This window comes from Orbicella faveolata, unplaced genomic scaffold, assembly GCF_042242905.1.
Source record: "Orbicella faveolata isolate gen_17 unplaced genomic scaffold, um_ofav_v1 contig_24, whole genome shotgun sequence".
Classification (NCBI taxonomy): domain Eukaryota; kingdom Metazoa; phylum Cnidaria; class Anthozoa; order Scleractinia; family Merulinidae; genus Orbicella; species Orbicella faveolata.
Window position 1 is genome coordinate 20,012,805 of NW_028301552.1, and position 13,551 is coordinate 20,026,355.

The following is a 13,551-nucleotide window of genomic DNA, read 5'->3' on the forward strand; positions in this document are numbered from 1 at the left end:
AAACACGGACTGTAGTCGCTATGCCGCATGTAATCTGCAGTCCGCGTTTTATACCTCAGTCCTTGTGTTATATCCAGTCCGTAATGCTTAGTCCGTGTTTTATACCTCAGTCCGTGCAAGTATGCTCTAATGAATTGCGAAAAGGACAATAATTTATTAATCACCTTGTTTCTTTCATTTTCTCCTCTATTTTCTTAATTTTAAGTCACACAGATTTAGGCAATAAGACAAAAATCAATGTTGGTTCATGTATCTGGTAATATTTCCATACTTGGTAAACCAGGCAAATGTCTGCTTGCAGATTTCAGTGTCCACCTGTAGAAATGACATATGTTTAATTTATTGTTTATTACAGTCAATTCAGGACTTAATGAAAATACAAGTTCAACGTACCAAGGGTGAAACAACATCTTATGGGTTACATGTACATTCTTTCACATACTTAATGCCAATTAATGTTATATCAATTGACGATTATAGACGAGTGCGACTAATTATCTAATAAAAATATATTTTTTCCTCAAACTTGATTTGATGACAGCAAGTGTTGCCGGTGTCAAAGTTTGGAAAGAGAGAATAGGTTTTAGAGTGATAACACTTTTCTTAAAATCTGCGGCCATCTGTTCTCGCGCTTGAGTTAAAGACAAGTTTCGCGGCATGCATTGCGATTACGTTCTGTGGACGTTCCGTGGCCTAGTAAACGACAGTGAGTCGTGGCACTGGAATTGCAAGAATATAAGTAGAGGAAATGGATTTGTGTAAAATATGGATACAGGAGTTCCTCAGCCTTTATTCAGTTTCAAAAAGTTAATGACTCACAAGAAGCGATATCTGTGATGCAACTTTCGTTGATTTTATTGTAAATAGGCGCGATTTGTGGTGTTTCGGACTTCTGGGATCAGGGACCAGATGTATGGAGGACCGTATATTGCACAGAAGGCTTGATCGGTCAGCCTTATTTATTGGCCCTTGAGCAGCTTTGACTATGTTTATTAATGATATCAACATTGATCTTTGTATTCGGTTTGACTGGTGAAACAAGCTAGTTTCGTTGTTTTATTTAAGTGCTGAACATGGATAAGTACCGTTTATTGGTACAGGAAAACTAACAAACTTGGCTATTTAATTACAGTGGAACCCCGCCTTAATTACGGTCACCTCGTTAATAAGATCACCTCGTTACTACGGCCACTTTTTCTTGTCCCGGCGAAACGCCGGTTAAAGAAAAGCACAAATTTTCACCAAAACTTTCTTTTTCGCCTTAAATGGTCCAATTGACCATTCTTAGTCTCTAACAAGCAAAATTTGGCTCGATGAAGTAATTCATAGTCCAAATTCTGGCTTATGCGCATGCCCGTAATTGAAATTTTGCTCAATTTTGTACCTAATCCTCGAAAAATCTCTCCTTTTAGTAAAAAAAAAAGCTTTCTTAGCAAAACTTAGCCTTATTTAGCGTCATGGCAGCTAAAAAACCTGACTTAACGGTTAAAAACGGTATTTTTTGGCGAAAGTTTGGTTTTCAAAGGGTTAACGCGGCCGACGGCCACATTCTGAGTCTCAACCTACTTAATCCTTTAATTTTACCTCGTTTATACGGCCACTCAAACCAGTTATGCTCATCTTTTCCTTGTTAATAATCCATATACTGATTCAAGTATACATGTTTTTAAAAATTGTATCCACTTTCCGAATGCTTTTTACAGAAGAGTTGTTTAGAAGTGCAACTGTGTTATATCTGTTTAGACGTCACTCAATTTAGACCAGTCGTGAGGTTTGACCTTACCCTCTCAATACGGCTACCCTGTTAATACGGCCAAATTTTCATGGCCCGTTGGTGACCGTATTAACAGGGTTCCACCGTATTACTGAAATCAACTTATGGTCAGTTGTTTTTAGTTGCCTTAAAAAACCACAACGGGAGCGCTAACCGTACTGAATGACACTAAACTAAACCCTAATCCTAACCCCGGAAACCTTCTCCTTGGTGAAATCAACATTTTACTGCTTTTTAAATGAAATCAACATCTTGAGGTTGAGTCTTTTTCTAACAAATCTGGCAAATCAGAGCAAAAGAAGTCAAAAAACCAAACTATGACCTAAAATTCGACTTCAGTCGAGTTTTAGGTTATAGTTTGGTTGGAGATGGTTGTGTATCCAGCCCTTCAATTCTGGCTGATACTAAATATTTATGAACACTCAATGGTGTTTTTGTGACCATTCAAGTGACCATTGATAGATATTCGAATTAAATTATGACAAACTTTGCGCGTTTTTTCAAATTCTTAATGAACTGGATGATGTGGACATGGTACCTGTGAAAAGGCGGAAAATTTGCCGCGAGTTGTTCATTTCTTGAGCTGACTGAAGCTTGTTAGGAAACCAAGAGAGACAGAGTTTTCTTCTGACATGTTCTTCGCATAATCACCTCCAAATTTTAAATTCTAAAAAAGTGACAAACAGCATAAAGTAGTTACTTTACGGGAAAATTGGAAGTAGAGATTTAACTGAAAATCATACGCCTTGTTCAAGTCAAATGAAGCAAGAGTTGATTGTTTACGCGGCTGCCATCATCAAGACTGCAGACTCAGAATCAGTCGAGTTCACTGAAGTGAAAGAAGACAAGACCCAATTGTAAGGTAGCAAACTTAACTAGAGTGCTAAAGCAGCTACGCTACATACGGTCAAGCACAGGTACAATGGCCCGGGTTATAATGGGTGGTAACAGAGATTTAGTGAACCAATCAGAAAGCTAGAAATGCATATCCGAGAGAAATAATTTAATGCGATTTGCTAAACAGGTATAGCGCCATAAAACATCGAAAAACATCACTTTATAGCTTTTCCATCCTAACTAACAGTAAAGAACAAGTAATAACAACTGAATTACACAGAAAAATAATTGTCGAGTTGAAATTTCTGAAATTTGTTTCTTCAGCGAGTTCAAACGTATAAGATGTATTTCTTTTGCTTACTATTGAAGTCACTATGAGTATGTCGCATTCGTTCGCACAATCTACTTTAAGAAAACTACACTGACTGAAGCTGTTCAACTGTTTCACTTGGCACCTTAAATTACTCTGTTTGCGTTATGTTCTGGAGCTTACTTAAGAAATGGCGAGTCTTTAGACAGCAGAAGAGACCAGCCTTGGAATGGCTGTGCAGACAACTCTTTGTTTTCATCAGTGTGGAGAGTGAAGCCCAGCATTCCTGCTGCAAGTGTGGCGTCGTCTTTCACACAACGGACAGTGTCTTCGAGGATGATTGGAACGCTAACTAGGCCGCTCGCCATCTCATCAATATCAATGAGGTCTTCTGTCCCCTCCAGAAAGTCGGTAATCCAGCCCCTGTAACCATGTTCACCTGACCCAAACCTCTTTTGGTAGCTAATAATATGACTCCACCATTCTTTATCTGGTCTTCCTTGGTAAGTAGACAGCAACTCGCGGAACACTTTTTCCACAAGATCCCACCACTCCGACGGCAAACCAAGATCGTCCTCTATGGGTTCAAGCAGTGTCCGCAGTACCTTCAGTTTGCACTGTAATTTGCTCCAGTCGTCTTCAATACCTAGCATCTCTACTGCAGGGATTCCACAGCTGTACACGACTTTAAAGTCGAAATACTCTTGAACTGAATACATCAATGTAATCTGCGAAACGATCTTCTGCACTGCAGTTGTGGTGCTGAAATTTGCCGTCATTCCATCCCCGAACTCAGGTACTTTCACGTCCTCTTGTATTCCCTTCGCTATTTGATCAAAGATCCAGCTGTAGTCGGCAGTATAGATGCTCGTATCGGGCATTACTACCTCTTTCCTTCGTGATCAACGAACATCTTGCGAACGGACTCTTTCATGGCGTTTTTGTCGATGGCGCAGGCGACTCGTTTGATAACACAGAGCCACCAGTCATCTGGAGAGGTTCGCAGTTTCCAGTGGTTGTTGTAGGCTGTGATAATTGCGGAAAACAATCCGCAATCTCCAAACCAATAAATGTTCTCCACTGAGCCCAAAGCAGGAACCATATCTTCCGAGGAATCCGAGTAACGCTTGAACAATTTCTTGGCCGGATGTGCTTCAAGCTCGCTGTCTTTGAACTTAGAAGGACGCAGGTTTTTCGCCAGTGAGACAGAATTCATTTTCAAACCATCGGTTGTCGTACATGTTTGAGGTAACTTAGATTCGTTCTTGCCCATCGCAAAAGTTGTAAACTCTTCACAGTTCCAGTGGCTATTAAACCAAATCCATCGCGGTAAGTATGAACAGATAACAGAAGCGAGTGAAATAAGACAAAAACTCTTACGCAATCTCCGGGTTGTGCACGAAAGCGGAAGATGTATTTAAATTATGTCGTTTTCTTTAATTATAGCGACAATATCAGTGACGTCAAAGCGCTTTTGTGTGGTTTTCCTCGTTTGCAAAAAGTAACGACCACAGGATAAATATATTAATGTCGAGTGTTCTTCAATCGGTTGTCACTCTACTCAAGATTTCATTCTGAAAGTTGGTCAAAGCACTAATTATGAGGTGCTCCTTATAATTTTTCGATCATTTTTCGATCAAAGAAAAAAAAAAATAAAAGTTTCAATGGACTGTTTCGTGGGCTGTTTATATCATAGCAGTTAGGATCGAAAATCTGTTGTTTCAGAGCTGTCTTCGGTTGTCATTGAATGTCTGTAAACTGATATCTTCGCTAGAATCGTATCGCGCACAATTGGTAATATCAGTCATAAAACTTGATGCGTACCGCGCATCGTTGGTTTCTGTTTTTTTGATACATTTTGCTATTTTGATTGCATTAAAGGGGCTCAGTCACGGTATTTTGAGTTATTTTGGCCACATACAAAATTACCTTTAAATGGTAGGAAACCTGAAAATAACAGTTTAATAAGGGAAAAACACCAAAGAGATAAGGATAAACCATAAAGGGACAAGGATGGCTAAGGATGGAGAAGATTAACACGGGTTATAAACGACGAATTTGAAAAATTGAGGCTAAACTTTTCAATATGCGCAAACCGTGACTGAGCTCCTTTAAATTTTCTGCAGTACGCGAAATGGAGATATATAATGGTGGATGTCGTAACATATATTTCGAAACTAAAAGGAATGACGAAAATGACGAACAAAACAGAATAAATAAAGTAAAGTTAAAACAGGTCTACGTAGGTTAAAAGTTTTACGATTCATCGCGTCTATTCAAACCGTGGAGCTGCAATGTCCCAGCTACATTGAAGATTTATGTGTGACATTGTGAACAGTGGTGACGAAATGTTTGCGGACTTGAGGTTTTGCTTTCTTGTCAGGTTTTCAGTGTCAAAGAAGTCAGGAAGGACGTGCTTATGGCAATCTTGGCGATGATAATGATAGTCTGGGTGATTTTCAACAATCCACTGAGCACCATAACAAACACCTTTGCATTGCCAAAGAACTGAGTGAGAGGGGTGGAGAAGGGTGTGCTTATGGAAATCTTGGCTGTACTGTAGGAGTCTAGTTGATCTTAAAGAAGCCATTGAGTACCACACCCACCATCTTCGAATTGCCAAAGAACTGAGGCAGAGAGGTGGAGAAGGACGTGCTTATTGCGATCTTCGGCAATGTCTACGAACGTGTGGGCCATTTTAAACGAGCAACATTCTAGCATTACAAAAGAACTTGGGCAGAAAGGTGAGGAGGGACGTGCTTCTGGCAATCTTAACAATGCTTGTGATAGGCTGGGTGACTTTCAACAAGAAGTCGAATACGACAAGCTACATCTTAGCACTGCTAAAGGAATTCGATAAAGATTCGGGAAAGGACGTGCTTAGGGCAACCTTGGCAATGCCTACTAGAGTCGGGAGATTTTCAACGAGCCATTGAATACCACAACAAACGTATTAACATTGCCAAAGAACTGGGACAGAGAGATGAAGGAGGAGCTGCATGTTATTTACTCTGATGCGATTTTGAGTTTTTGGGTGTTCCTTGAAGCTCTTGATTGTTATCGATCTAGTCTAAAACTTTACGACGAGGTACTGAGCTGTTCTTCAGCACGAAGATGTTTGGAAAATAACCTTTCGGAATGCACGTTACGATGCCTATAAGGTTCTTTGGAGAACTCACGTAAGTCGTCGCAATACTCATGAAGCTTTGTTTGTTAAGTTGTTGAGTAAGGACGAGCACAGAATTTGAAGGATCTCATGATAATTACGATATGACTTTGAGTTTTCAGCTTCGGAGCCATTTGCACCAAAAGCTATGATCTCTGACATTTTAACTGACATATGCACACAAACAGTTTTTCTGGCACGGGACGGTAACACAATCCATTTATGGGTTCTCAAGGGTACAGATGTATATTATGAAAAACAAAGGATCGAAGATGCCACGTCGTTAATGGAAAAGGTCTTTCAATTGGCGTTCATGATCCTGCGAAGTGCGATCATCAGAGATTCTTCAAATAACTCCTTTTTAAACGCCTTTGAGATTTCCAACGTCGTCTCTTTTTCCAACAGTCCACTATTCTCCGCGCTAAAGGCCACCATTTCGTTCGTTTACCATCCCCAAAAACCTGTTAAATATTTGCGGAGGTTTTAAAGGAGTACAGAAACAAAAAAGGTTTACTGGAAGCGGTTGATCGATTGAGTAAGTGATTCTGCCTTCATCACTTTAACTGAAATAAATTGTGATCGGAACTCAATAGGAATATTTTTAGCTTTGCATTTAAGAGCATCCTAGAATTTAATCAAACGCTCCTGTGAGTAGCTCATGGATGAATGTTTCCTTTTGCCTCTGTTTTTTGCTTCACGCAAGTCGAGAAATCATTAATAGTTTAGTTATGCATGAGAGAAACCCCCCTATTTAATTACTTATTATTCAACTTCCTGTTTCACTTTGTGCTGTAGTCGGACACACTGTAGGGTAAGTTGCGCAAACGTTTTTCGATTTAGAAACTCTAACTTTTCAAGTGTTTTAATTATAATTGCTGTGAACTTTTCTCCATAGGCTACCGAGTCATCTGAATCATAGTTTTCTATCTGATCAGCTGAAGTGAAGGTCTGAGGTAGGAATTCGATACATAATAGATGCATTATCTTTGCTGACGCATTTGGAATCCATATGCATTGTCTGTATTTGTTTTCTCGTGGGGAATGAAGTGTTCATATTTTGACTAACAATTAAAAATGCTGCTGTTGTATGTATTGTTTCTACAACGTTACTCTGTCACACATATTTCATATCCAGAAGTTGCGAAAGCGACCACTCGATAATACTGAAGCCATTGAGGGTCATTGAACTTCCCGTATCAAATTCAACTTTATAGCAGAGTAATCCATTGTTTCTTAGTCTGTTTATTTCTCAAAGGGGCGACTGTCTGTATTTCAAAGGGGAAGGAGGCAAGTTAGGGGATCTTAGTGGAGCTATGTCCTTTATTCGACTTTTAGCGGTGTTTATGTGTGTTTTTGTTGATCAGGTTACTCCCTAGTGACTGAGAATTGCTCATTGTCGCGATATATCCTTAAAAGTAATCAAGTGTGAAAAAGAAAAAGTCTGAAAGAAAACAGTAAACTGCGATAGACTTTCGCTGTTGTAGGGGATTCGGTGATATTTGTAAAATGGCCAGGCAGGAAGCTGTCTTTACAGATCTTCTGAACAGGGGTGGAGGGAAGGGAGTGAAATAGCTTTCATTGTCAGTCGTCTGGTGTTTAAATACTTTGACAATAAGGGTGTATTCCTACCCAAGGCTGAAAAATTGACTAAATATACCAACAAGTGCAAAGGAAGTAATCAAGCAAGTAACATAAAGGCGACCTTTTTCCTTTTTTCTTACGCTATTGATCACGTGTAGAAGCCAGATTATCATTATGAGGTCACGAGCAAGATGCGCTGATCTTTCAGGGAGTGAGGGAAAAACCCCTATTTCATTATTTGTTATTCAAGTTTTTGTTTCGCTTTCAGTCATTTGGCATTTACATAAATTGAAAATGAGGGTGCATTCGTAATTTCAGATGAAAGACTGACTAAAAATACCAACAAGTGCAAAGAAACTGATCAGGCAACTAACATGCAGGCGACTTATCTCCCTTACTGCCTACACTGTTGATCACTTGTGCAAGTCAGGTTAATATTATGAGATCACAAGCCATATCAGCACACTGATCTCGTATGTATGGAATGAGGGAAACTCCCTCTTTGATTATTATTTTTAGTAAATCAACTTTCGATTTCACATTTAGTAGTTTCGCAATGCTCGTAAGGTTGGCTGCGGAGAAGTTTTGTCTTTTTAGAAACTCAGACTTCTCCAATCTCGTGTAGTAATTGCTGTAAACATTTCCCCATTGGCTACCGAGTCATCTGAATCATAGTTTTCTGTCTGATCAGCTGAGGTGAAGGTCTGGGGTTGGTATTTGATATATGACATATGTTTAATCTTTGTTGACGCATTTTGAATCCATATGTATTGTTTGTATTTAGATCTGGCCGTTTTTGGTGGGGTATGAACTATTCATATTTAAATGCTTTAATTATGTAATGAAAAGAAACTGCTAAGCTCTCATACTTGAAAACTCTGTGGAGATATAAACTTAAGCATAAACAACGTGCTTCACGAAAGTCGAGAAATCATTTGTAGTTCAGTTATGCATGAAATGAAGGGAACCCCCCTCTCGATTTAATTTGTTATTTAACTTCCTGTTTCACTTTCTGTTGTGTCCCAACACACGGTAAGGTAAGGTGCGCAGACGTTCTTCAATTCAGAAACTCCAACTGTTGAAATATTTCATGTTTAATTGCTGTAAACGTTTCTCCATAGGCTACAGAGCCATCTGAATCATAGTTTTCTGTCTGATCAGCTGAAGTGAAGGTCTGAGGTAAGCATTCGATGCGTGACATGTGTTTAAACTTTGACGAATTTTAAATCCATATGTGCTGTCTGTATTTTAGATACGGTTTCTCGTGGGGAATGGACCGTTCAAATTTTGCTTAATAGCGAAACATGCTGCTGTTGTATACATTTTTTTCCTACAACGTTACTCAGTCATGTGAATTTAATGTCCAGAAATTGCGAAAGCAACCACTCGATATCACTGAAGTTCATTGAAGGTCATTCAACTTCCCATATCAACTTTATATCCGAATATTCAACTGTTTCTTAGTTTAGTTAATTCTCAAAGGGCAACTGTCTGTATTTCAAAGGGAAAGGACGCAAGTTAGGTGATCTTAGTATACTTCATACCCAGATATTGCGAAAGCGACCACTCGAGTTTTGTTTTTGTCCCGTCATAAATTGTCACACAAGTCTGTCGGGGCATTTTATCCCAAGGGGGTATGTCGTGTATTCGACTTTTAGAGGTGTTAATGTGAATTTTGTTGATGACGTTACTCGCTGGTAACTGAGAATTACTTATTGTCACGATATATCCCGAAAAGTAATCAAGTATGAAAAACAAAGAGCCTGAAAGATAACAGTAAACTGTGATAGACTTTCGCTGTTGTAGGAGTTTCTGTGATATTCACGAAATAGCCTGCGAGGAAGCAGGGTGGGGAAAGAAGAACAAGGGAAACCAGACAGGATGTGTCAATTATTGACATACATGTAGCTGATAGTTATTTGGTTTTTATATACTCGCGCCATAAAGTTGTGTTCGTAATCAAAGATGAAAAACTAACCAAAAATACCAAGTAATCAAGTAGTTAACATACAGGCGACTTTTCGAATCCTTTCCCTTACACACTAGTTATGGATCACGTATACAAGCCAGACTAATATTATGAGGTCACGAGCCAGATGCGCTGATCCTTCATGGAATGAGGGAAATACCCTATAGTTGGTTATTTGTAATTCAACTTTTGGTTTCGCTTTCAGTCATTTTCTACACATATTTTTAAATAGACTCTTAAAAGCGTCTAGTCAATACAGGAACTCAGACTTTTCCAATGTTTCTCAACGAGTCGTGTAGTAATTGCTGTAATCTGTTGTCCATAGGCTTGCAAGTCATCTGAGACCATCTGAATCATAGTTTTCTTTCTGATCAGCTGAGGTGAAGGTCTGAGCTGAGGTACGTATTCGATACATAAAAGATGCATAATCTTTGTTGACGCATTTTGAACTCAGATGAATTGTCTGTATTTTAGATCTGGTTTCTCGTGGGGAAAAAAGTATTCAAATTTTGCTTAATATTTAAAGATGCTGCTGTTGTAAGTGTTTTTTTCTGAAAGTGACTCAGTCATATGTATAAAATATCCAGGAATTGCGACACTGATCACTTGACATCACTGAAGTCTATTGAAGGTCATTCAACTTCCCGTATCAAACGTGCTTTCCGGCCTCAACTTTATACAAGAATATTCGATTGTTTCCTATTCATATCTCAAAAGGCGACTGTCTGTATTTCAAAGGGGAAGGAGGCAAGTTAGGTGATCTTAGTGGAGCTATGTCGTATCCGACTTTTAGCGGTGTTAATGTGTATTTTGTTGATGACGTTACTCGCTGGTGACTGAGAGTTGGTCATTGCCACGATATTAAACCTTTAAAGTAATCAGGTGTGAAAAAGAAAATGTGTGAACGAGAACAGTAAACTGTGATAGACTTCCGCTGTTCTAGGGGTTTTTGTGATATTCGCAAAGTAGCCTGCGAGGAAACTGTCTTTACAGCTCTTCTGAGCAGGGTGGGGTATATAAGGGAGAGCAAGGAGAACTAGACAGGATGTGACACGAATTGACATAGGTGGCAGTCATTTGATCTTTTAAATACCGTATTCATTCGATTAAACGCCGGCCTCGAATTAACTTATCATGATGGGGCGTTTATTCCAATAATAGACTTAAAAAGCAAATGCGGTAAGATTCCAGTTTGAGAAAACCTAAAAAAAATATTTTCCTTGATTGTATGTTTTAAGATCAGTACATTCGAAGCTCAAAGGAATACAATCAAAACACAAGAACAATGCACGGTAGTTGACAGAATAGCTTAATAAAGGTTTGGAGATAACAATGTCTTTCAGTTCGAAGAGAGTATAGTTCGATGCTCTTTCACTAAGTCAGAGCAGATGTGCTGATCTTTCACGGAATGAGGGAAAAACCCCTATTTCATTATTTGTAATTCAACTTTTGGTTTCACATTCAGTCGTTTTACAATGCGTGGTAACGTAAGTCGTGCAGAAGTTTCGAAGATTCAGAAACTCAAGCTTTTGCGATGTTTCTAAACGAACCGTGCAGCAATTGCTGTAAACGTTTCTTCACAGCCTGCAGAGTCATCTGAATCATAGTTTTCTGTTTAGCTCAGGTGAAGGCCTGAGGTAGGTATTCTATATGGTTATTCATAATCTTTGTTGACTCTTTTGTACTCATCGTCTGTATTTTAAATTTTGTCACACTCTTGAAATGTTAATTAGTTAATGCAAAGTAATTGCATAGCTCTCTGATTTGAACCCTCTGTCGAGATAAAACATATAAAAAACGGACGACAGGGAAAGTGCAGAATTGCAGTCACCTTCGCCGGCATCAAGAATGCATATGCAAAACTTTTAGTTAGCCATGTCCACTGAATTTGTGTCTCAAACTTGTTTTGATTAGGGATTTATGTCTCCATGTGCTGTGGAGTTTCAATGTATTGTGTTCCGGGGGGTGGTGGGGTGGGTGGGTGGTGGTGCAAACTTTCTGCGTGTTCAAAGAAATACGTTGTGACTTCTTTCTTTAATCTCACCTCTTTTTCGTCTTATTGTCCGTGCCGATGTAACTGTTGTGAATCAAGGTAAAAGTATCTTCTATTTCGGTTTTGCGTTTGAAAACGACCAGCTTAGTTCAGTAACTCTTCCTTGTGACTTTTATGCAAGCCACGCAATCGTGACATTCAAAACATGGCCTTTGTGCCTAAGACTAAATACAATTTTTTGACGGCTCTAATGGAAACTTTCATCGTTCTCTAAAAGAACGTTGATTCACGTGTACTATGGTCATACTTTCGTATGGTCACGAGGCACATCAATGTTTTAAATAGTAAGGGGGACCCCCTATCGCCTGACCTATTTTTACTATTGTACAGATCAGCGCTCTCGAATTGTTTCCTTTGTCCACGCTCTTGGGAGGTAAATTAAAATTTTTGTAATAGAAAATAAATGAAACGGGATTTGTTGACTTTAAGCAAGTTCAAGACAGTCATATTTATAAATGGTGTCCGGTAGTGAGGTTTGGAAAAAGAATAATATGGATAAAGATTCGATAATATACTTTCTTTTCATTTTGTTGATGACGCGTCTTCGCTCGGCTGGCTCGTTGGCAAAAACTGCCTTACTTATCTCATGAAAAGAAACTGCTAAGCTCTCAGACTTAAAAATTTGTTGGGATATAAAGTTAAGCATAAACGACGGGCCTCACCCAAGTCGAGAAATCATCAATAGTTTAGTTATGCGTGAGGGGAACCCCCTATTTAATTACTCATTATTCAACTTTCTGTTTTACTTTGTGCTGTGGTCGGACACACTGTAGGGTTAGTTGCGCAAACGTTTTTCGATTTAGAAACTCTAACTTTTCAAGTGTTTTAATTATAATTGCTGTGAACTTTTCTCCATAGGCTACCGAGTCATCTGAATCATAGTTTTCTATCTGATCAGCTGAAGTGAAGGTCTGAGGTAGGAATTCGATACATAATAGATGCATTATCTTTGTTGACGCATTTTGAATCCATATGCATTGTCTGTATATGTTTTCTCGTGGAGAATGAAGTGTTCATATTTTGCCTAACAATTAAAAATGCTGCTGTTGTATGTATTTTTTCTACAACGTTACTCTGTCACACATATTTCATATCGAGAATTGCGAAAGCGACCACTCATAATACTGAAGCCATTGAGGGTCATTGAACTTCCCGTATCAAATTCAACTTTATAGCAGAGTATTCAATGGTTTCTTAGTCTATTTATTTCTCAAAGGGACGACTGTCTGTATTTCAAAGGGGAAGGAGGCAAGTTAGGTGATCTTAGTGGAGCTATGTCCTTTATTCGACTTTTAGCGGTGTTTATGTGTGTTTTTGTTGATCAGGTTACTCCCTAGTGACTGAGAATTGCTCGTTGTCACGATATATCCTTAAAAGTAATAAAGTGTGAAAAAGAAAAATTTTGAGAGAAAACTTTCGCTGTTGTAGGGGATTCGGTGATATTTGTAAAATGGCCAGGCAGGAAGCTGTCTTTACAGATCTTCTGAACAGGGGTGGACGGAAGAGAGTGAAATAGCTTTCACTGTCAGTCGTCTGGTATTTAAATACTTTGACAATAAGGGTGTATTCCTAACAAAGGTTGAAAAATTGACTAAAAATACCAACAAGTGCAAAGGAAGTAATCAAGCAAGTAACATAAAGGCGACCTTTTTCAATTCCCTTTTTCTTACACTATTGATCACGTGTAGAAGCCAGATTATCATTATCAAGTCACGAGGCAGATGCACTGATCTTTCATGGAGTGAGGGAAAAACCCCTATTTCATTATTTGTTATTCAAGTTTTTGTTTCGCTTTCAGTCATTTGGCATTTACATAAATTGAAAATGAGGGTGCATTCGTAATTTCAGATGAAAGACTGAC

General features: G+C 38.8%; 1 protein-coding gene and 1 pseudogene across 1 annotated transcript in view; one reads left to right on the top strand and one right to left on the bottom strand.

Moving 5' to 3' along the window:
• Nucleotides 1-2,762: 2,762 nt before the first annotated feature.
• LOC149110815 (uncharacterized) lies at nucleotides 2,763-4,573 on the bottom strand (annotated as a pseudogene).
• A 2,364-nt stretch (nucleotides 4,574-6,937) lies between these two features.
• LOC149110816 (uncharacterized) overlaps nucleotides 6,938-13,551 on the top strand; it is a 40,207-nt gene continuing 33,593 nt past the window's right edge. The window contains exons 1-5 of the mRNA XM_089291135.1: nucleotides 6,938-7,040; nucleotides 8,790-8,847; nucleotides 9,963-10,035; nucleotides 11,221-11,274; nucleotides 12,549-12,606. The gene's annotated coding sequence lies outside the window, so the exon portion shown is untranslated. The remainder of the gene's footprint in view (nucleotides 7,041-8,789; nucleotides 8,848-9,962; nucleotides 10,036-11,220; nucleotides 11,275-12,548; nucleotides 12,607-13,551) is intronic.